The sequence below is a fragment of the Phasianus colchicus genome, chromosome 8 (assembly GCF_987193195.1).
Source record: "Phasianus colchicus chromosome 8, bPhaCol1.hap1.1, whole genome shotgun sequence".
Taxonomy (NCBI): Eukaryota; Metazoa; Chordata; class Aves; order Galliformes; family Phasianidae; genus Phasianus; species Phasianus colchicus.
The window spans coordinates 13,242,527-13,265,906 of NC_143443.1; the positions used below are offsets into that span (position 1 = coordinate 13,242,527).

A 23,380-nucleotide genomic window follows, 5' to 3' on the forward strand; every position below is an offset into this window, starting at 1 on the left:
CTGAAAGGCTGCAATGAGGTCACCCCGCAGCCTTCTTTTCTCCAGGCTGAACAAGCCCAGCTCCCTCAGCCTGTCAAGTTTTTTCATTTTAACCAGCCATGTAAAAATACTTTATGACTCTGAAGACAGTCTTATTCTTGCAGATGTAAACTGAATAATCGTTTTATTTCAAACATGGGCTCCATGGGAATTGGCATATTTATTTCTAATCAGCTTTTAAAATGGCATCAATCAGAGGTGTTTAACCATGTTACTTCATTTTCACTCTGTATTGGTATTGATTTCTAATATTCTCTCCAGATAAAGGACATCACTCAATAAAGCATTTTACTTACTTAGTAAGTTTATCTGTCATCAATAAATAAATAAATAAATAAAAATCTGAGAAATTCTACTAATATATTTGTAAATTCAGAACAATGACTCTTTCATAGATGAGTTGATATGGATGTTTACCACTCTGGTAGCTAAGTATACAAACAATATTTTTCAAAACATTTCTGAACTAAAATTGAATACAAACTACTAGCATAATTTGATTTAAAACAAACAAGCAAACAAAAACTCCACAAACAAATGAAAACCTTTTAAGGCAGACTCTATGTCTGAGCTCCTCCTCTTTTCTATTCAAGCACTAGAGTTCCTTGGGTCTACCGTTTTAAGTGATAAATAGTAAATCTTGATGAATGGCAAGCAGAAATAATCAGATTTACAACAGTAATCAAAAAGGTTGTTTGCTGTTCTTTTTTAATGCAACTATTATTTTTCAAAAGACAGTCAGTCAGTTCAACGAATTCACTCATGTCCTTGAGAATGCAAGGTCTTGTCACAGACAAGTATCAACTGGATATAAAGCATGTATATTCACACAGTAAATATATAAATACCCATATAGAAAGTGCATCCGATCCATGATATCTTCAGTGTTTAGTGTAAGATTTCTAAATTTCTATTTACAAAGATGGAAAGTCTTATTCTGAGTAAGGTTAGAGAGTCCAAATTGGAAAAATCAATTATTAACCTCTGTAGAACACCAAAAGTAATGTAAATACTTTTTGATTAAGAAAAAAAAGAATAATAAATCATATTGTTTCTTTCTCAAAAGAAACATTTCACGGGAAGCTTTTTATCCATGTAACTGAAAAGAAGAGCTGGATAAACAAAAAAATCCCCTCAGCTATAGCAACTAAGTTGTATTTGAATATATCTGCTTCTGAATTCACTCTTCTGAAAACTTTCCTCAGTTTAGAGAGAAGGAGAATCAGAAATGAAGTTAATGATGTTTTCATAGTAGATGTGGAAATTTGCTCCTAAGGATTACTATTATTGTCAGAAAAAAAAAAAATCATCTATGTATGCAGTCAAAAAAATTCAAATCACAAATATAAACGATGAATATCAAATACTCAAAGGACCAGCAACAGTTCAATGCCTGAAATAGATAAATAATGAATATTTTCTGAGTAATCCTAAACAATAAATTTATTGAAACACATCCAGTTGAAAGATGATAGGAAAAGGAAGACAAATGTATTCATTTTCAGTACTGTTTTTCTTTCAGTACTCTTTATGGTCCACCATTACAAACACGAAACTGGGAGGGTTGTCACTGGTCTTCCCACTATGATAGGGTCTGTCTCAATGTTCTTATTTGGTCATCACCTGACCATCAAAATGCTATTCTTGGTGAGAAGCATGAATGCTGTCCTACACAAACATTTGCAACAAAAATTGTTACTAGTCCAGCATTCTAACTCTGTCTTGCAAAGCTTTGCACTTGCGTCTAAATACGTAATTTATAAACACAGTCTCACTCATATGCATACGCTAACAAATATCATCTGGTCCATTGTGCCTAAGGTATTGACAGAATTCCAGCTATGCACAGTTAGCTGCATGCCTTAAGAAAGGGGAATTATAATCTAACTTTCATGTTAAAGAATGAGCTGATTTTCCACGGACTTAATAAAAATATCGCTGTTCCCAGAAATGGTATTTCTCTCCTCCTGAAGTGAGAAATATTTATATTGAAGAGAGTACGTATGTTTGGAACAAATAAGGAACATGAATAAAACTGTGTAAATCAGAAAAGACTTGGCATAAATAAACCAATTACACAGGCTCTTGAACTGAAATCCTTAATAATTTATAAAGTAAAATACAGACACGCAGCAGAGCTAATACTTGCAAATGAGCAATACTGCAATGTGTAAAGCAAGGATAACATAAAGAATATTGTATCTAAATGCCATCTCCCCCATTCTCCCCCCAAATAAACCAGGAATAGGAAAAGAGAATGATTTAATGAAATAAGATTAAGAAAAAGTCAATTCAAATTACATTTAGAAAAAAAATCAACAGACAAAAGAATCTGAAGTCCAGTGGAGACCAATACATCATAGTAAACCTACTGTAAATAAATTAGCATGATTCTTCACGGTCTACGTTGCTAGCTCAAGGTCTCTACAACTCATCCTCTCTACTGTTACTCAGTTAATTTCACTCAGTAAATACATATGTACTCAGTTAATCGGTACACAAGAGTTCCTGGGGTTAGCTCTGCTCTTTCACTTTTCCTGTTAAATCTGAACTGGTCTAAGGTGCTGGAACCACAGTTCTGAGGGCTAGAAATCCCTCTGCAATTGCAGAAAAGCCAAGACAGGGCAAGTTCCTTCATGACAAGACTTCAATGCGCTTGAACAGTAGAGTGCGTTTAGAATCACAGAATCACAGAATCACAGAATTACTCAGGTTGGAAGGGACCTCAAGGATCATCAAGTCCAACCACAGCCTAACCATAGTACCCTAACCCTAACAACCCTCTGCTAAATCATGTCTCCAAGCACCACATACAAACGGCTCTTAAACACATCCAGGGATGATGACTCAACCACCTCCCTGGGGAGCCTATTCCAATGTTTAACCACCCTTTCTGTAAAGAATTGTTTCCTAATGTCCAACCTAAACTTACCTTGGCGCAACTTGAGGCCATTTCCTCTCGTCTTGTCACCTGTCACCAGTGAGAAGGGACCGACCCTGCTCTCACTGTAAGCACCTTTCAGCCACTGGAAGAGAGAATAAGATCTCCCCTCAGCCGCCTCTTCCCCAGGCTAAACAGCCCCAGTTCTGTCAGCCTCTCCTCATACGGCTGATTTTCCAAGCCCTTCACTAACCTCGCTGCTCTTCTCTGGACCTGCTCCCATACTTCCATGTCCTTATTGTACTGAGGTGCCCAAAACTGAACACAGTACTCAAGGTGAGGCCTCACCAATGCCGAGTACAAGGACAGGATGACTTCCCTAGTCCTGCTCACCACACCATTCCTGATACAAGCCAGGATGCCATTGGCCTTCTTGGCCACCAGGGCACACTGCTGGCTCATGTTCAGCTGACTGTCCATCAGAACACCAATGTCCCTTTCCATCAGCCAGCTTTCCAGCCACACCTCCCCAGGTCTGTAGGGTTGCCTGGGGTTGTTGTGACCAAAATGCAGGACCCGACACTTGGCCCTACTGAAACTCATGCCGTTAACCTTGGCCAATCGATCCAGTCTGTCCAGATCCCTCTGCAGTGCCCTTCTCCCCTCTGGCAGATCAACACTCCCTCCCAGCTTGGTGTCATCCCAGCTAGGTGGCAAAAGGCAGCAGGCTCTCCCTCTGCTCCATGCCAGTGCCTCTCCCAAAGCCATAAGGAGGGGCACAGATCCATGGATTGCACAGGGACAGATGAGCAGCTGGTAGGAAAACACACCAGCAGTTCCAAAGAGTTGTTCCCTCTGATACCTCCTTGTAACAAAGATCCATCCCAAACCCCTGTGATGATTATAGCTATGATTGCAAGGCACTAGAAGAAAAAAAATTCATTTTGGATGGAAGAATTTTAGACTCTTGCACATAGACTTCCACATCATAATCAAATCTTCGATCAAAACTTTTACAGTGATCAAGTTAAGAAAGACTTTTATCTGTACCTTGATACCTATTAGTACCTGAACAGTTCCAAGATAAACCTGCCCCAATATCTTCTGCTATTTGATTTTGTTTTGCTGTGAGAGCTATTGCCATAGTTGAGATGGGTGTCCGGTACAGGGATGGCAAGGCCAGAAACTGAAGTGGTTGCTCCCTACCAAACCCACTGCCTGAGTCTATGCTCTAGTTATGGATCTTAATTAATAACTCAACCTGCTCCTTAATTGGAAAAAGGAAACAATATATGTTCTTTCATTCGCAGTGGATTCTCTGTGATTGACTGAAGTAACTGCCTCCAACCTTCCCTCATGACCTCCCCCTTCAAAGGCTAGTTTCTGCCCATGGCTCTGATACATACCCAATCTGTCTCATTTTTTTGGAAACCCCAAATCAAGATAGGTTCATGAATTTTAAACAGCCTTCATTGAAAAATGCAGTCTAGCCATAGTTATTTCCTTTATGAATCCCAGTAATTTTTGCTATGATTTCACAGGTGAATGTTGGGCAAGACTTAAAAATACCACAGGAGGAAGAAATATAATGTACAGAAAAATAAAGTACTTCAAAAAAATTCATAAGAGAAAATAGGTTAAAATCACAAACAATGTAATTTAGAAAAAATGGAGGTTTGGGGGGAGGGTAAAAAGAATAAAAACATGTGGCAGGAAAGAAAAGAATACGAGAAGAGGCTAAGTGAAATGACACAGAGAATTTAAGAATTGTGCAGAATATGAAAAGCCTCAAGAAAAAAAATCCACTGTCAAGCCAAGACACGTAGCAGAGATGTAACTGTTCTTATCTGCACTTGAGGGCATGAAATAATTCCTTTTTTAATTTTGCCTTTTTAATCCTGTCAATTGGAGCTGTCACTATAGATGTAATAGCAAGTATCCCAATCACAATATCAAAGACACTTCACTGACACTCCTTGAAATAGCATTAATGTCTGTTCACTAAGGGTAGTACATTTGAATGTTCTTGTACAGTGTTGTAGCTCCCCCTTAGTCAGGTATCAAGCTGCTATTTCATGCTCTGCTTGTAAAATTATTAACAGCTGGCCTAATGTTACATCAACTGGAGTATGGTTTTCTAGAACAAGACAGTGCTTAATCAGGTTACTTCCTATGTGATCAATTATTTCCTTTTATTTCCAAAAATCAGCAATGGCTTTTTAGCTCAAAGCAGGATCTAACTTTCAAAGAGGGACAGGCCTGACCCAAAATCTCAGACTTTGATTTCCAGAAAAGTTAAATGTTTAAAATCTAAATTTGGATCCACAAATGTTCTCTGCATTAACAATGTCATCAAAATCCATGTTAAAATAGAAATAACCCTTGATCCTACAAAATTTTATAATTTGAGTTCCAGGTAGAGCTTTCTGCTACTAACTACTCAGGACATTATGTATTTCAAGATCAAAAAAGACTCAACATGCAACCTCAAACTTGCCTTGAACAGAGTTATTAAAATCCACAACACAAGGTTTGTCCAGTGCATCTTCCCAGCACAACAGTAATTTGGATCAAGATTCAGTCTCACCAGCTAGTGAATAAATCAGAAAACAATAACTTAGTCCTTGAACCAAAGAGTTCACTTTGTCTTCAGGTGACTACTTATCTTATATCCACCAGGTCCTCTGCCAATTAAGTGGATTCAACTATTCAGAAATGAAAATGTTCTATCAATTCTATCAGCAGGAAAAAGCACATATTTTCATATCCAGCACAAGTAAAGGCACCGTGCATTATGAAAACACAGCACTTCTCCAGTAATATCTGGGGATACCCACTGAATCAGTGATAGATGCACTGATCTATGCTGCAATGCTAGAAATGAAATGATTGACCATGCCTAGGATTTTCATCTCAGACCATTGCTAGTACAGACATGTTTCAATAACAGAAATGTTACATTAGAAGTAATAAGATTGTGTATCATTCTGATTCTTTCTTTCTGACACGCAAGAACAAACGTCTAGCTGAGATTTTTATTATCACTGAGTTTTGATTGTTTGCTTAGGAAGAGAAAACTGGGTGTAGTTCTATGATACATTGTCTCAGAGATGCAGCAACCTCATTTCTCACAACACTATCCAAAGAAATAAGTGCAGCTGTACATATACAATTTAAGCAGCTGTACGTAGTGAAAAAATCCAGGTTAAAATAACAATAAAAGTTGTGCTTTTTAATATATATTTTAACTTATTTTTAAACACAGTACATCAAAACTTCTCTAAATTCTCAGCCAGTGGACAAGTCCTACAGAGACACATCAAAGATTATTTTGCAGTGGCTCTGTGTACTGCCAAAAAATAATTAAATTAGCAAGATAACGATACATTGTTTTTCATGTCATTTTCAATTTTGTTTTTGCAAAGGCTATCCGAACAGGGGGACAGGTTTCCTGTATGAAGTCAGCTGGAACATACTGTTCTGTAATGATTCAAAGAAGAACTCATCTTTAAATGGCAATTCCCTAAATATTCAGAGCTTGGGTACAGAAGAGGTTAATGGAGGAACATATTATCAACCTCTGAAAATCAAAATCTGGATATTTACCTTTTGAATTTAAATTTTTGTACAAAGAAGAAACAAACAAATAGCTATCACCACCAAAAAAAAACCAAACTGAAACAAAAAAACCAAACCAACGAGCAGCTATGTATAATTGAGGATCTAAAGCTAAACACAATTTAGTATTCTGAACTATGCATAGATAAATCACTGTGACATGACTTACAGTGACATTTCAACACTTCAGTCACTTCTATCATAAGTGATATTTGTTCAAAGCTAAGCAGAATGCATGAAAGGCCTGTATTATGCAAGCCTTCATTACAAAAATTTGTCTGCACTTCAACACATTCGGATCATTCTTTCATTCTAATGGTGCTTAAATATTTTGGCATATTTATTTCTACTGAAATAACTTTTTTTTTTCTTAAACTATCTGAGAATAAATTGTTTGAAGAATGTTGTCTGTGAATGTACACAGCATGCTGCAGTCAGCTCATCAAGAAGAAAGTGCTACACATGAGACAAAAGCGGGGTTTATATTTCTTAGAAACTTATCCTACCAGTTTATTTGGAAGCATCATCTGTCTGTTCAGAGCCAAGATTCTATGAAAATATTTTATGGGTCAAAAACTATCTGCAAATGATTGTTTCCTTTTCCCTTTCTTTGAAATTACAAGCATAGAATTTTCTAAATGCCATGGTTTTATGATTTTGATTATTGGTATTGCACATCATAACATCAAGAAGTGCACTGGGAGTTAAAGAGTTAGTGCTCCAGTTCCATGGACTGCCAATATTTCTGGGTACCTGGTTCTCAGAAGAGAACTACATAGCCCAGAGGACCTTGCATTGTTCTGTTCCTGTTTTCCATTGAGAGGGAAAGATAAAAGACGCTCTCTCTTTTCCCTTATTGCTCATCCCAGCTAAACGTCTCGTCTTCAGCATTAAAATAAACCCTTCGGTTTTTTTTTAACTCTCTGTTCCTTTGTACAACACCTCTGTACAACATACACTTCCATGTCAAACACCATTTTTTAGACTGCTCCTTTGCTGTCATCTGTCACATGGCAATAAAATGTGACAGGATACTGGTGAGGACGTTCAGCCTCTACTGCTTTACTACCAGCATCTGCCTCTGATGTTGTGTGTCAACATAATAAAATAGGAGGCATTACTTCTGGAGAAGCCCTCATATGGTATAATTTAAACTCAGATTCAGAATTTTGTGTTGCAGATGTAATTTTCATTAACTCAGTGTGTGCTACAGCCAATGGATACCTCAAGAGAAAATCCTGCTAGTGGAATGCCTGAAGTTTCTGCACACAGTTGTGGCTTGGTGAGTCTAAAAGATGTGCCACGTCTGGCTTTTAGTCTCTCAGCATTGGCTGGTGGCAATGCAAGCTGACAGCTTGAACTGGAGGAGCACCAAACCCATCAGCTGGAGTGAGGCAAGCAGTACTGGCACAACACTCAGCCTGTGATTTCTTTCCCTCCATCTGAACAACTGCTGGGTCCCCTTGCATGTATGGGTAGAGGGCAAGAAGGCCAGGGGCTCTAAGAATAGATGAAAATAAAAGAAAACTGAGCATATAAGGGTCTGCAGGAAAAAAGTGGGAGGAGGTGGCGACATGAGGAGAAATAATTAAGGGCTAAAAAGGCTAAAATGCAGATGTAGTGGGAAGTGCCAGATTTCAACAAGGAGAGAAATTTCAGATCTGAGAACTGTGAGAATAATTTCATCATGCTACATATAAAAAATGACACAGAATATAAGTGATTCTTCCACTGAAAATGCTTGTTATTTTAATGCTATTTATTAGCATAAATTTTCGTAAGGGTACTTCATAAATTAAGAAATAAAATAAAGACTTTCTATACAAAGAATTAACTTATTCAGATATGTGCAGTACTGACTGATAAGATGGTAGAAAATACAACATCAAAACTCCTGAAAATATCAATTCAATATTTTAAAAGTTGTTGTTTTTGTTTTTATTTTCATATTGCATGCTTTGAGTGTGTAAAATATTGGCTACCTCTAATAGATGCAATGTCTTACTGTTTTGGTTAATGCTGTTGTATTACCACCCTAATAGAATCTGGAACATGTAAAATGAGGATATAAAAATAAAGAAAAAATCTCACATAACAGTTCAGTAATTAATTAGTTCACACAGGCAACCATGTAAGAAAAGTATTAAATCACACAGTTTGATGGGTCAAGGAGATGCATGAAAAAAAGAGTGATTTTCTAACTCAATGTTATGTTTCCTTTAAAACACAGGTGATTGATGCTGAATGACCTACTCACTCCTATCTGCTTACAGGATGTTGTCCCTAATTGTTTCAGTGGATATCAGCTATATTAAATTTTCAATATATATATATTTGAAGAATGATAAAATAGATTAAAACTGTCCTGATTATATGAAATATTTGTCTAGGTAAATGATAAAGGAAAAGATAAGGCATGGGGCTCAGAAGCAGGTTTTGGAATTATATAGAAAGATACAAAACAATCCATGCTAAATTCATTTAGAAAGCATTATTATACTCTCATTATTATTTCTGTCATCATGATTTCATTAAAAATTTCATAAAACTTCATTACAATTTGATTTGCACTGGAAGATCTGTGGGAGTGTGAATGGTTGAAGTGCTTGTCATCTTCAGCCTGGAGAAACACTTCTTGCTTAGCAAGAGTAAAGCTGAGTATTTGCCTACATGCTCAATCAGCAATCTATCAGTTTTGCCACCAAGTACAGTTTAAAAACAGAGAAAATAGTCAATGCAGCACTTCCATTGTTATATTTTTGAAAATGCACTGAAGTTAAAATTTTCTTCATTTATTAAATAGGTACAGAACTCAGATATCAAAGGATTGATATCTTACACATTACAGAACCACAAGAAGAGCTAATAACAAAATGAAGAAAGTATGAAAGATACAACTATTATGAATCACTGCAATTGGGGAGGTGCACAAGTTAATCTGACAAGAAACATCATCAGGTAGTGAATGAATTTGCATTCACTGATCTGTAATATGCATTTCAAGTTGATTGACATAACTCCTAGACAGGAAACTCAGTCACTTGCTGAATTTAGTAGACTGGTAGTACTTTAAAAATAGGGTTAACATCTTGGAGTGAATAGCTGCATACAGGCTTACACTGAAAGAAAAAAAACTTCAAAAGAGATGCATAGAAGTATAAAAAGTAAATAAAGAATTAAGAATCTAGGGATTTTGCTATATAGTAAATGAAAGATTTTCATATTTTTAGATAGAGCTCTGGGGAATAAAGAAAGCCTCTGGATATTATGAATTCATAGAATTACACCATCTTAATTCTGAGTGAGAGTAAAATTTGATATTTACCCATACACAACACACTCTTGCTGAAGTATGATACCTGCTTTCAAGATATAACATTATTTTTGTTTTATTAAAGCTTTTCCACTGTGGTAGCAATCTTAATTTTGCAAACACTGCCATTAAATTTTATTTTCCACATGGGGTCAGGATCTGTACTTCATCTGTATTTCAGAATACATACAGATACCATTACTCTGCTCACCAAACACAGAACTGATTGAGAAATGTATTAGCAATCCTTATTATATCTATATTTAAAGCTATGGAATGGAAATAGTTGGAGGTATGTAGGTAGGTAGGTATTACTCTGAAAGTTGTTAAGGGAGTGTCATCTGTTGTTTTTTATTGTTACAGCTTTATCTAGGCTAGCAATGATTTAGGGTCTGCCGAACAGATTAGAAGCAACGTTGCCTGTCTCTAACATTTTGTCTGGATGTAACCTCACATTTAATGAATTGACATCCAGTGCAAGTACTTGAACTTTTCTGCTAATAGTAAAACATGTAAAACACATATGTGTAAGAGGGAAATCAGTCTCCCAAAGGAGCCTTGCATTACCACTGCAGGCTCCAGACTTGGTGAGATGTTGGGCGGTAGCTGCTGCATGGCCAGCAGGCAATTGGTACAGCTACATGCATAGCTAGCTACTATGAAACACCACAACTCAGTTCAAACTTGCTTATGTAGATCACCAGAAGGCTAAATAAACCACAGGAGTACTTTTCAAACTGGAGCACTGCAAACTGTGGCACCACCATGGCTATCACGTCAATACAGCTGGACTTCAGAAGTGACTAGCTTGTATGAATTTCAACAGGAATGTCAAAACTCTGGAATTATAACTGACCAAATAACACAAAATATTTTGGTGGAACATGTTCATGACCAACATGCTGCTAATGCTGCCGCAGATTTCCAGAAACAACATGATTATATCATCAAAGAAATGTAAAGAATATGTGTAGTTCTGATCATTTATATTTCAGTGCCTTCCTGATTAAAAAAAGTTGAAGGATATTTCTGGGTTGTTTTATATCCTTTCAAATGAATTAATCTAGGTCCATGTGTAAGGGCTGAACCTCTAAGTTCACAAAATAGACTGAGGATATTAACACAAGCAAAAATTCAAACAACATTAACAAAGCTCATTGACTCAAAGCTGTTCAACCCTGCAGATTACTATAAATCTACATTGAAACAATAATTTTATGTTTGTGACTTAGAACCATGATCTAATTTCATTGTATAGAACAATATGTAGGCCATTTTCATTTTTGAGAGCAAAATCTAATTTTCAACAAAGATTTGAGATGATAAAGTCAGAGGCGTTCCTTAGAAAGAGTAAGCAGAATTCTGGAAGGCCACAGATGTAACAAGAATTTGAATAGAGAAAGCGCATGGTATGAGAAGATCACTTGCTTGTCTAAAACACTACTTCTGATTCCCAAATCCCCACCATGAATACTGAGCATATCTTCAATATGTTCTTCGAAGAATCATGGGTATCATACATGTCTGTCTGAAACAATTTCTGACAGTACTAATATGCCAATATGAGTGGCAGAGGGAAGCATGTGGACAGCACATCTCTGATTTTTTTTTCCAGTAGTGCCGTCTAGTAGGGTCAACCCTGCCCATGGAGAGGACTGAAGCTCAGTGATCTTTAATGCCCTTTCCATTTTACTGTGTGATTCTGTGAAGGATGACAGCATAAAGAATATTCACATAGCAGAACTTATCAAGATGGAAAAAATGATGAAAAGATTTAAAGTAAACAATTTGAGACCACATTTAAACTTTCATGGTGATTTTTTATGTGTCTTTTCAGTGTCATAAAGCAAGTATAACATCCAAAATTTTCCTATGTAAAATTCATCTTCTGAAAGTGAATTGTGCATTTACTTTATATTGCTGAATCCTTAAAATGCAGTTACCCACCAAGTAAATAAAATTTATTCTAAATAATTATTATTTTTTCTTTATTTACTGAGGCATAGACTTCTTCAAATGAAATTATCTTCATTTTGAGCTTTCAGGTCATTACTAAAGTATTTTCGTTGGCTTTTTTAGTTGCTGTTTTTTCTTTTTCCTTTTTTATATTTATATCAGAAATGTCAAAGAGTCAAAATGATAAGGCAGTTGATATCAGAAGATCTGGCCTAGTTTAATTTTTTCATAACTGCAAAGTTTCCTTCCTATGCTGAATATAATGAAGAATATTATAAAGCTCTTTTATTCTTTAGAATTAAATTAATAACACTGGAATTTCAGTGGTGTTTTTTCTGCTTACATTGACCACATCCACAGAATATGGTATCTACGTATTTCCAAAGAGATCCCCAGAGGACTGGCACTTGAAGCTTATTGCAAAAAATTGAACAATGAAGCAGGTCAGCTTGTCCTATGAAATCAGGTCATTCAGCTGTATTTCGTGTTATCATTTTGACAACAGAGGATGGGGGAACAGACACAGTTGTAAGCCACTTCTTTGGAAGAACCATATTATAGAACATAGTAAGACAGCAAACACTATTATTGTAAAAGCTAAGTTCATTTCTAGTATGGTATACTATGGGTGCTTTTCTCTCATGCTTTTTTCTATTAAAGCAAAAAACAGACACTAAAAACTGATTTCTTGTTGATGTTTTTTGTTGTTGTTATTGTAGATTTTTGTTTTTTGTTTGGTTTGTTTGATTTGTTATTGTTTTCGGTTTTGGAGGGGAAGCATCACTATTCAAATATTCACCATAGAGGGCATTTTATCACTGTGGATATTTGCAAGAATAAATGGAATAAGTACATTTCATCAGGGAATTTTAGTTTGCAGCAGGATGGCCAAAGTAAGAGAATTCCCTTAACTATGAACTAGAGAGTATATACAAGATTTCTTTCTCTGCAAACACCCACAGATAATTCCAACTTTTTCCAAAAAAGTCACCGTATCTTTCTTGAGTAGGCTAATTGCATGCTTTTGGTAGATCATTATGTCTTTGTCCTGAGGTAGCAAAAAGTGAAGCCAGTGAAGCTATGTTATATAGCCCCTGCATAGATGGCCTAGTGCAGAGAATGCATCGGAAAAATACTGAACAGAACTATAGAGATGGCTGATTGTTTGGGGTGCCCTCTGGGTATGTGAGAGCCCACAGAGTTGGAAATGAAGCTGTGATCAGATGACAAGTTGAAGCAGCTGGAAATCAGATCACTCTTCAAAACTTCTAAGAGCTTAATTAAGATGGGAATTTTCAAAGCTCTCACAACCCTATTGCAGATCTATAAGTGGATCTGTAACCACCAACAGAACTGTTCTTAGTCCTTTTGTACAAATTATCTGATGTGCTAAGATTTCAACTGTTTCTGAAAATTATGTCTCTACAACTCTGGCAAATATAAAGCAAATCAGATCAGATTGATAGGTTTTTAGTATAACAGACATTGTCTGTGACTCCTAGAATTAACCAGCCACAGAAGTCAAACATAGGAAATAGAAATGTTAAAAAAAAGTTTTGGGGTCAAATATCATTACTGTATTAAAAGTTTTCTTTATTTCCTGTTGATAGGAAGCTTATACATATACAAACATACAACACTTTCCAATGATTTCTATTATGTGCTCCTCGTCTCTATAATACCTGCTTAAGTTCCTTTTGCTCTCAAAAACTGGGGAAAGTATCAGCTCATGCAAGTGTACATGAAAGAGAATGTAAAGTCTGTTTGACACACTTTACTGAAATGCAACCAGTACTCTGAAAGTGTTTCTAAATGCCTAACTGAGCAAATACCGCAGAACACAAATCATATGATACATCCCAAACATCAACTGACTGTGATTCTTGGCTTGCACCTACTTAGTTGAAAACAAATGTGAGAGCTCAGAAGTTATGAAAATGTTGGCAGGCCTCTATATTGGCCTAGAAATTGCTGATTTTGTCAAAGGAATGAAAACATACTGCAAGTCAGCAGGACCAAACCAGGTTGGAAGAAGTGGTGTTTGAAGAACACCACATACATGGAACTCAGCTAAGAGATATTTGTTCTGGACAGGGCATGAGCAAATACGCAGGCTGGGAATACCAAAGACTATGTATTTGTACATCAAATAGATACACTGCCTAAGTGGCCAGCTAACTGTATGCAACTGCAGAGTGCTGGGCTGTGTTTTGTGTAACAAGACAGGAGTAGCTAGCCTAGAGATTTTCATCTCTAGATGGCATGTGTAGCCACTACTGCCTGGGTCACTGACCACAGTTGCAGTACTTGGCTGCAGCTCTACTTATAGTGTTTCTTGAGTAAAGGAAGTCACACTCACAAATTGTGTAGCATGGCAGATGTCTGCCTTAAGGGCCCTATATTTTTGATCAGTTGAGAGGAAAAATCTTGGAAGGAAAAACAATTTTTTTTTTTAAAGAATGCTTACATATATCAAAAGAAGCATTTCACCACAGTTTAAATAAGCAAATAAATATTAATATGAAAAAAAAATCTGTAAAGGAACTCTCTACTGAGATAATGTCCACTAATCTAAATCTTTCTCTAAAACAATATAAAAGCTTATTGAAAAATTAATTACTTCTTTGTTCTTTGACTTTTAATTCTACCAGAGTTACCCATACAAACTTAAATTCCATGCTATATTAAAAAAAAATAAAAATAAAGGCCCTCCTGGCTCTTCCCAGATAAATCAGCAATTAGAAAAACCCAGTTTTCAGCAAATTTGAACCAATTTTGGTCTAGAAGTTAATTTGTGACTACAACACCAGGTCCTAAGGTGTCTACAATCTCTAAATTGCCACCAAAGTCAAACATGAAAATCAATTGGGAAAAAGGCAAAAATATTTCATGCGCATCTGGAATACTTTGGAACATGGCTTCATTTGATGGTAACTTCTATAATGCATTGACTATCAGGGATTCAAAAACATGTTATTCAAGAGACACTGTATTAGAGAGGATAAGAAGTAGTTGAACCATGATAAGTCAGCTGGCATTTGGCAGTAACAGCTGCATTCATTTCAACAAGCTTGTCTTTTAAAAGTCTATTCTCTCCCCCTCAGTTTCCCTGGGGAATTAAAAATGACTACAGCTAGTTGCATAGAGAATTCAAAATATCCTTGAATGGAGCTGTGAAATTCTAACCCAAATCATAATAAAAAAGGTGCAGAAAAAACATCTGTGGAGCTGTACAACAAAGTCTTCTAAATATCACAAACACTCTGGTCAGAACATTTGGAAGATGCATTATCTAGATAAGCATTAACAGAAAGGCCTATCAGAGAACTTTCACCAAAACTACCACCTTTTATTAAACCCAAGGGAGATTTTAAAATCACCCCATTATTCTGATGGTTTTACAGAGCCTGTTTTCTCTGGCTAAAACATGAAAGAGATCTGGCAGAGACAGATTGAAAGAAAGGTTTTAATCTTGGCAGACTTCACAAAATCTGAAGTGATATCTTTTGTCAGCCTAAATGCCAGCTGCTTGGCTAGCATTGTAAGACTGAGCTCTGTATCGCACGTACTTAAACCTCACCCACACTGACACTTGTTTAAAAGTTTAGGATTCCTTACAGAATTCGCAAGTCTGGAACACCTGGGCTGTGCAAGGTTTTGTTGTTGTTACTGTTGTTTTAGTTTAAGTTCTTGAAGTCAGGCAGGCAAAAGTATTCACAAGCGGAAATAAATAAAATAAAATTCTACAGAAAATCTCTGTATTTAAGAGATAGAACAATCACATTTTTTGAGCCACACAGTGAGGTAAAAAAATATCAATGATCAAAGAATTTGAGATTACAATTATGTTTTTGGAAGTTGGGAAAACATTGTGTTTACAACAGTAGTTAGAAATTATTCCAGCCTAATTTTAAAACATAATTTCTCACAAAAGTGCAGTTGTCATTTTCTTAGAGTGTTTGCACTCAGGATAATTTATGCCTTCAAGATGCGTAAATGCTTGAACACTGGAATGATTTTGCAATCTGAGTAGAAAAGTATCTTATTGTAAGTGATTGCACATATGCAGAAAAGGAAAATTTGGAGATGTACAAGGTGATACATATAAAAGTATTAAGAACAATTCTCCTACAAATGAATGGTCATTAAAAAAATGTTACATAATTTGTTTTGATGAAATAACCTCAAAAAACCCCACCCTACAAAGAACTAAATTAATAGCAGAAGAGTATGTAATATTATATAGCGTCAGTTTTGTTACCAGTTACACCTTTGCCCTCTAAGTCATGTTAAATTCTTTGAAATGACCTTTAATCTGCATCAATGGACAAGGGAAAACTACCAGTGTCTTCTGTCTGGACTTCAATAAGGCCTTTGACATTGTACCTACAACACCTTCCTCTCCAAATTTAAAAGATATGGATTTGATGAGCAGATTTTTCAATGGACGAAGAATGGCTACAGGATCAAGCCCAGAGAGTGGTGGTCAATGGCTCAATGTCTGAATGGAGATCAGTGATGAATGGTGTCCCCCAAGGGTCAGTGCTGGGATCAATACTCTTTAATATCTTCATCAATGACTTTGACAATGGGGTCGAGTGCACAGTCAGCGAGTTTGCTGATGACACCAAGCTGTGGGGTACAGTGGACACACCAGAGAGATGAGATGCTATCCAGAGGAACCTAGACAGGCTTGAGCAGTGGGTTCAGGTGAACTTCATGAGGTTCAACAAATCCAAGTGCAAGGTCTTTCACCTAGGTTTAACCAACATCTACTACCAATAGCAAGCTGGGGGATGGAAAGGTTTGAGTGCAGCTCTGCAAAAAAAGACCTGAGGGTACTGGTGGATATGAAGCTTGGCATGAACCAGCAATGTGTCCTCACAGCCCAGAAAGTCAATTGTATCCTTGGCTGCATCAAAGGAAGCATGGCCAGCAGGTTAAGGGATGTGATCCTGTCCCTCTACTCTGAGCTTGTGAGACCTCATGGGGGGAACTGTGTCCAGATATGGAGTCCTCAGCATAGCAGAGACATGGACTTGTTTGAGTGCATCCAGAGAAGAGCCACAAAAATGACCTAAGGGATGGAACACCTCTCCCACAGCTGAGAGAGCTGGGGCTCTTTATCCTGGAGAAGGAAAGGTTCCAATGTGACCTGATAGCAGCCATTCAACAGCTAAAGGGGAGTTACAGCAAAGAAGGGGCAAGACTCTTTAGCAGGGTCTGTGGTGATAGAACAAGGGGAAATGGTTTCAAGCTCAAAGACTTTAGTAGATTTAGGTTAGATGTAAGGAAAAGGTCTTTTACGGTAAGAGTGGATACTCTGTCCCTGGAGACTTTCAAGGCAAGGCTAGACCAGATTAGCTGATCTAGTTGTGTCCCTGTTACCACAGGGAAGTTGTACTAGATGACCTTTCGACATCCCTTCCAGCTTTAAGGATTCTCTGATTCTAATTCAGCCTTCCAAACACAAAGAATTAGATAGAAACTGTATTAAAGAGTATTTTGAAATAATACACATGCTGCAAAATTATTAACAAAGTGATTCATTGATGTTTATCTGCTGTCCATGTTACCCTAATGAAATATAGTACATGAAAACTGCCAGCAATGTCTTTCTCTTCCTATGTAACTTTGCCCCAGAAAATAACCAAACCTAATGCTGAAGATGGAAGTATAATTTATTTGTAGAGTCATGTGCCTTAGCAGCAGCAGCAAGATATTTCCTAAACATGAGGAATCCCCAGTTATCTAGAGATGTTTCATTTCCAATGAGGCTTTCACTGAAGGCATTATCAGGATATGCTGCAAAGGTTCTGAAAGAATCATCTGCATTTTGGCAACACCTATCCCAAATATCATTCTCAAGGGAAACTTGTGTGTTCTACTATGTAATAAGTCTGGGATCCATTTAGCGTAAACTACAGGTGTAAAAAACAGAAAAGTAGGCTTAATCTTAATAGCATACCACCCACAAAGACACACAGTTCACCTTGAACCAACACAACTCAAGAACAGTGCAGAATCCAACCCAATTTGTATTTTTCACATGAATAATAATATTTGGTTAAACGGTTCTCAGTCAACCTTCCTAGAATTCTCCAATTTGGTGCTATTACTGTAAATATAAGATAAAAGTAAGTTCATATGTCAAGTGAACATTTTTTGTCACTGCATCAATGTTGGGTCCACACAGAAAATCAGATGGAGACATAAATGCATTTTTTCCCCAGATATCAGATTGCAGTTTAAAACAAACAAATAAATACTTAATAAAATCTCTGAAAAAAAATCCCACCACTTCACCCTCTCAAAAAACAAAAACAAAAACAAAAAAAACCCAAAACAAACAAACAAAAAAAAAACAAAAAAAAAAACCACAAATGAGCAAACAAACAAACAAAAATTTTTAAAGGCAAAATACATCCACCCATATTTCACTTTCCTGTTGGACAATATCTGGTTCACACTAGAATCAGGAACTTCAAATGCATTTTCACCTTATACCAAACACATTCCTTTGAATGTGAAGTTGCTATAACTAGGGGAAAGTAGATTTAGCATAGATTAATTTCCTGATAGTGAATTTCATAACTTTTTATTTATGCCTCCTTCACAACTATTTGCTGAAGGAACAGGAGAACTAGCACCTACTCTATTATAACATTGCACGTAAGCTCTGCATTTTTATTTTCTTCAAAATTCCCCCCAGCAGAACTTAGGCCAGGAGCAGAACTGCATACCAGAGAGGAAGGAGGATCATTCTTTCCAGTCCTATTTCTTCACCATCTTCAGCTTAAATCTTGAGTAAAGTGCTGCCTAGCAAGGGGCAATGTCAACTCTGTTTCTTTCTCCATCAGAAATGCTGAGAGAGCAGAAAGGTGAAAACTTGGCTTTGCACCTGGAATCACACTTGTTCTAATTATGTTTTCATAGAAATCACAAACTAGTTGTGTTGAAACTGTAGAGATTATAAACACTGTTCTACATTGTGCCATCAGTTCTTAAGCAGATGGCTCAGGTTTTTTTGGCAGACATCCTGGTAACATGATCACTGTTTAACTACAAAAATAGTGACTAGATTGACCAAATCTAATGGATTCCTGAAAAATTCTCGTATTCTGAATACTTCTCAACAGGAATATTTTTGTGTTACCAGATTTTGTGAGCATGTATCACTGCCTCCACTCATGAGGCATTAGTTTTTCTCTCCCAGAGCAAAGTGCCAGCATCTCTGTAAATCTCCACTGTAAAATGTGGGAGTGAAAATTATGCTATGAATTTTTTATGATCGTCTCATCATTCTTAATATAAAGCACAAATGTCTATGTAGGCTTCGGTGGAATGCATCCATTGGTTGTATCCATATCTGATAAATATTTGCAATGTGAGCTAGAAACAATTTCGACATGTTAGAAACATGTTTTAATAATACCCTCATCAATGGTAGATAAGAACACAGCATAAAGAAATTGTGAAGTCTGTATGTTTATATTACTTTCACTTTGGTAAGAAAATGTTTTCTTGTTCGTTTGTTTAGAGACCACTTACAGATGAATATCGCCTGATGTGAAGAAATTCATTGTACCCTGATTTTTTTAATACATATTTAATTTTGACATCTTCATTACTCTGTGTTTGATGTAGACTAAAGAATTTCATGTCAACTTGACATAATTTAACAATTATGGCTTTTAAATGACTTCATTAAAAAGCATTTATAACTCATGACACTCAGTGCAGTTAAGCACTGTAAAATGCAGATATTATAGTGAATTAGTGTTTTTTGTTGCCACAACTATTTTACCAACTACTGCTTTGCCTTTCTTAAAATATAATCAAGTGATGAAATATGGACATGCGCAGTAGTGTGAGACAGTCCTTTAAAATGTGTTGTTGCTCATGTATCCTTACATATGCTATAAACTTTAAAACTAATCTTGCTCCCATTTTGTACATACTTTCATTCTTACACTGCTGCTTTTAATAACACTTTGAACCATACATTATGCCTTGGAGAAAAGTGTGACTTGCAGTACACCTGTGTTCTTTGTCTGCATTTGCTAAATGCTGTATGAAATGTGAAGTTCTCCAATAGGTGCCCTTTTTATGACGTATCTAGGGAACTATTCAGATGTTTAAAATTAAGCACATTCTTAAGTTTGTCAATGAACTGATTCTTGTATCTGTAAAAGATTTTGCTTGCAGAGGAACAGGAGCTTGGGGACTAGAAAATGGGAATCACTACAGTGTAGAAACCATTCATTTCAATACAACATTATATGTTGTTGCAGTCTGTGGATCTCTTGTCCCCAGAGAAACTTGAAAACAGAATTGAGCTAATAGTATAATGGCCACACCTGCAGATGTGGTACAGATTTACAAGCATCCCATACAAAGCCTATAAATCTCCCTCTTGTAAACTAATACCAGCTATAATATAGTACATGTGCAACAACCTCAGCAGGTTACATAGCACCCAAAATTCCAGACAGTTTACTTCAACCAGACATTAAAAAATAAAATAATACAAAAATCTAAAGACCAGTACACTCTTCGCACAGAGATTGTTATAACTGACACATAGAATAGCAACATCCTGGTTAACTATTTATACTATCCTCATTTTTGCTCTGTAGCAGAAGCAACCATGCTGATTCTTGATAAACAAGGCAAACTGCACAACATTTTCTAAAGCATCAAGCCTATTACTTTACTCCATTAATGATAAATCAAACTACACCTACCCAGAAAATCTGTCCACCAGTATTCTCTGACTCTTAAAATAACAATTTTTAAACACAGCTTCAGTTCACTATTTCATTTTTAACCAAAGACATCAATCCTCACTGCTTCTAAATAATTTGTACAACTTTGTCTCCATCTTGCTTTTGTTTCTTCTGAAATAGCAGTTGGATATATTACAACAGCATTTAAATCACATGACAGAAATGACTCCAATTCCTCTCATGTTCATTCAGACATCAAAGCTAAAAAGAGTCAAGAATATGGATGTTCTTCCATTCAAGACACAAGCCTATTAATATTACTTTTCTCATTTCATTCTTTTTATGGATCACAAATACCTTATACCTTGAGAAGGCTTAAATTTCAGACTGAAAAACCTTTATAACTTTGCTAAAGTTATGTTATAATTTAAATAATTTTCTCAATAGAGTTGCATCTTTGACAGATATCTATTTTCAGAGACTATTAAAATATACTTCAAGAAAATTCATGTTTTAGTTTGAGCTGGAGATTTGTTTCTATCAGTTTTTGAAAGATGATAATGACAACTCACATTCCATTAAAAGACTTAACTCATCAAAAATCTAAGTTAACAAATAAGCCTGATTTGAAAACTGCTAAGTTTCCTCTCAAGTTCAAAAAGTGTTTAATTTAATTTAAGATTACAAAATCCTTATTTTTCTCTGCAGCTTCTCTGAATTGATCTGATAAATTCAATGTAACTGTTTCACTCTGTCTTTGTTGTCAAATCTCCTAAGAAACTTGGCAGAACCTCTGCTATTGAAATAAAGTTAACAGTAGGTGACAACCTGAAGTAACTAGAGTGTAGGCATCTATGCTGATCTCTAATTCTATTTGTTCTCCAGGATTTAATTGCAGCTTAGAGATAATGCCTTCTTCTCATTATAACTAAGAATCAGAAAATTCCCTTCCTTCAGATAGGAGTGCCAGGGCACCTTACTGGTGTTGAAGCCTGGCCAAACAGTAGTAAACCGCTGTAGGTGTTTTGCTGATGTCAAATGTATGAAGGTATACTAATGTTGGCTATCACTTCATTTCAGTCAAACTGAAGAAAGAAGAGGGGATCATCAAGAAACAGTTTCTAGCTACCAGGCATTTTATTTGCATACCAGGCAGTTTATTTGCATTCCAGTACTTCCTTGCCCCTCCTAATCTCATCCAACTCAAAGAAGACATGAGAGTTTAAATCAGAGCTTTAAAGAAATGAGCATTAACCTAATTCAGGATTCATAGTTGTCCAAGCACAAGGGCTGATCTGAAAGTAATGCCTCTTATTATATTCTGATGGCCCATGACTTTACAGTCAACTCCATTGGTGCAGTTTTTCATGAGCCCTGAATGCAGACTTTTGTTCATCATTGGCAAAAAATGCATAGCTAAAGGTGACTATGTTGAAAAATAGTGTTTTGTAATTTAGAATTTACTTTATGAAATAGTACTATTGTATTCTTCATTGCTGTTGTAGTTCCAATAAAAATAAATAGGAGGAATTACTTTCAGAACAAGCTACATACATCTGCGAAGTACTGCACTCTGCTTCCTATGGACACGGGGCTCTGCATGGTGCTATCCTGCAAAAATGGACATATATTAAAGCAACGGTACTAATGGAAAACTACAAGTCTATGAATTAAGAAGCTCTGAAACAATGAGATGTGATGTATATGCAAATTGCTATTGGTCTTAGCTCCTAGCTTGGTCAAGACTGAGTTATGTGAATCCATTTTGAATCTGGACCTCTGAATCATGTTTTTCAAACTTATCTGAAGTTCATAGCAAAAACATAGATTAGTGCCATTAAAACAATAGGAGAAAATTATTTTTCACGGATGAGGTACTACACCAATGAGCTTGAAGAGAAGTATCAAAAAAAGAATGAAGTTCTGTGAGAAACATAAGACTAGGAGAGGAATAACTTGGAGAGTGAAGCTGCAGCAAAGCAAAATGACAAGACTGAACTACAGTTTGCCTAAGTAGTTTAAAGCAGCCCCAAAGAAGCAAAAGTCTGTCCAACACTATGACTCTGTTCCTCATGTTTAGACCTTTTAGGCTATAACCAAAAGAAACAGCAGAGAAATTTTTTACTCCAGTTACAGGACATTCTTGCTCTTCTGTTACAAGGTATTTCATTCTGGTGCACAAGAAGGTCACTTTTAACTATGAGCTTATGAGTGCTGCTTTTGTAGAGCTTGCCAGTTTAACAATTCTCATCAACGAGCTACTGTCCACAGCTCCATCCTTGCTTCCCAATGCCAGGCTTTACATTAACTGCTTGATTGTCAGGACTTTCAAAACATCTTTGAGTACGCAAATTTTCTGTTTAAAATAGCCATGATTTATCATTACAAAATAAGAAACATGGATGGTGGAAGAAATACCCACTCTAACATTCCTATAAAGGCTTTAAGTTGCAGGGGAGACTGTTGGTAGTCTTCCTACCTGCCATGGACTCACCATATCTCCATGAAGAGTTATTCCAAGGATGATGTGATTATTAAAGCCTGAGCTGAGTCAGACCCAGAAAGCAAATAAAACAGAAGGGTACCACAGCTAATAACCTTCACATTCACATCCGCTGTTTTTCTAGGATTCCGTAGCTTTTTGAACACCTCTCTATTCCATCTTATCTCTCCACCAAGCTTTGAACTCCACCTTCTCAAGCACCTCCAGTTCACCTGTATCAGATGCCAGGTATCCCTCTAGGAGCCCTCACTTTCACCAGTTTAATATGAGGGCTCTGTGAGCCTTTCTTCTCAAAGCCATTGAAGCTTCTAAAAGGACAGACAGGAATCTAGAGGGATTTA

The 23,380-nt window shown here is 36.4% G+C and overlaps 1 long non-coding RNA gene across 6 annotated transcripts in view; it reads right to left on the reverse strand.

The window, feature by feature from the left end:
- The window catches only part of LOC116235064 (uncharacterized), a 367,124-nt gene that overhangs the window by 215,364 nt on the left and 128,380 nt on the right, over window positions 1–23,380 (reverse strand). For 5 of the 6 annotated variants that reach the window (XR_016468535.1, XR_016468536.1, XR_016468531.1 and 2 more), the window contains one exon: window positions 21,655–22,147. The exons of the other annotated variant lie outside the window; for it this stretch is intronic. This is a non-coding gene — a long non-coding RNA (uncharacterized LOC116235064). Of the gene's footprint in view, window positions 1–21,654; window positions 22,148–23,380 lie in introns of those variants that run through there. 6 annotated transcript variants of the gene reach the window in all.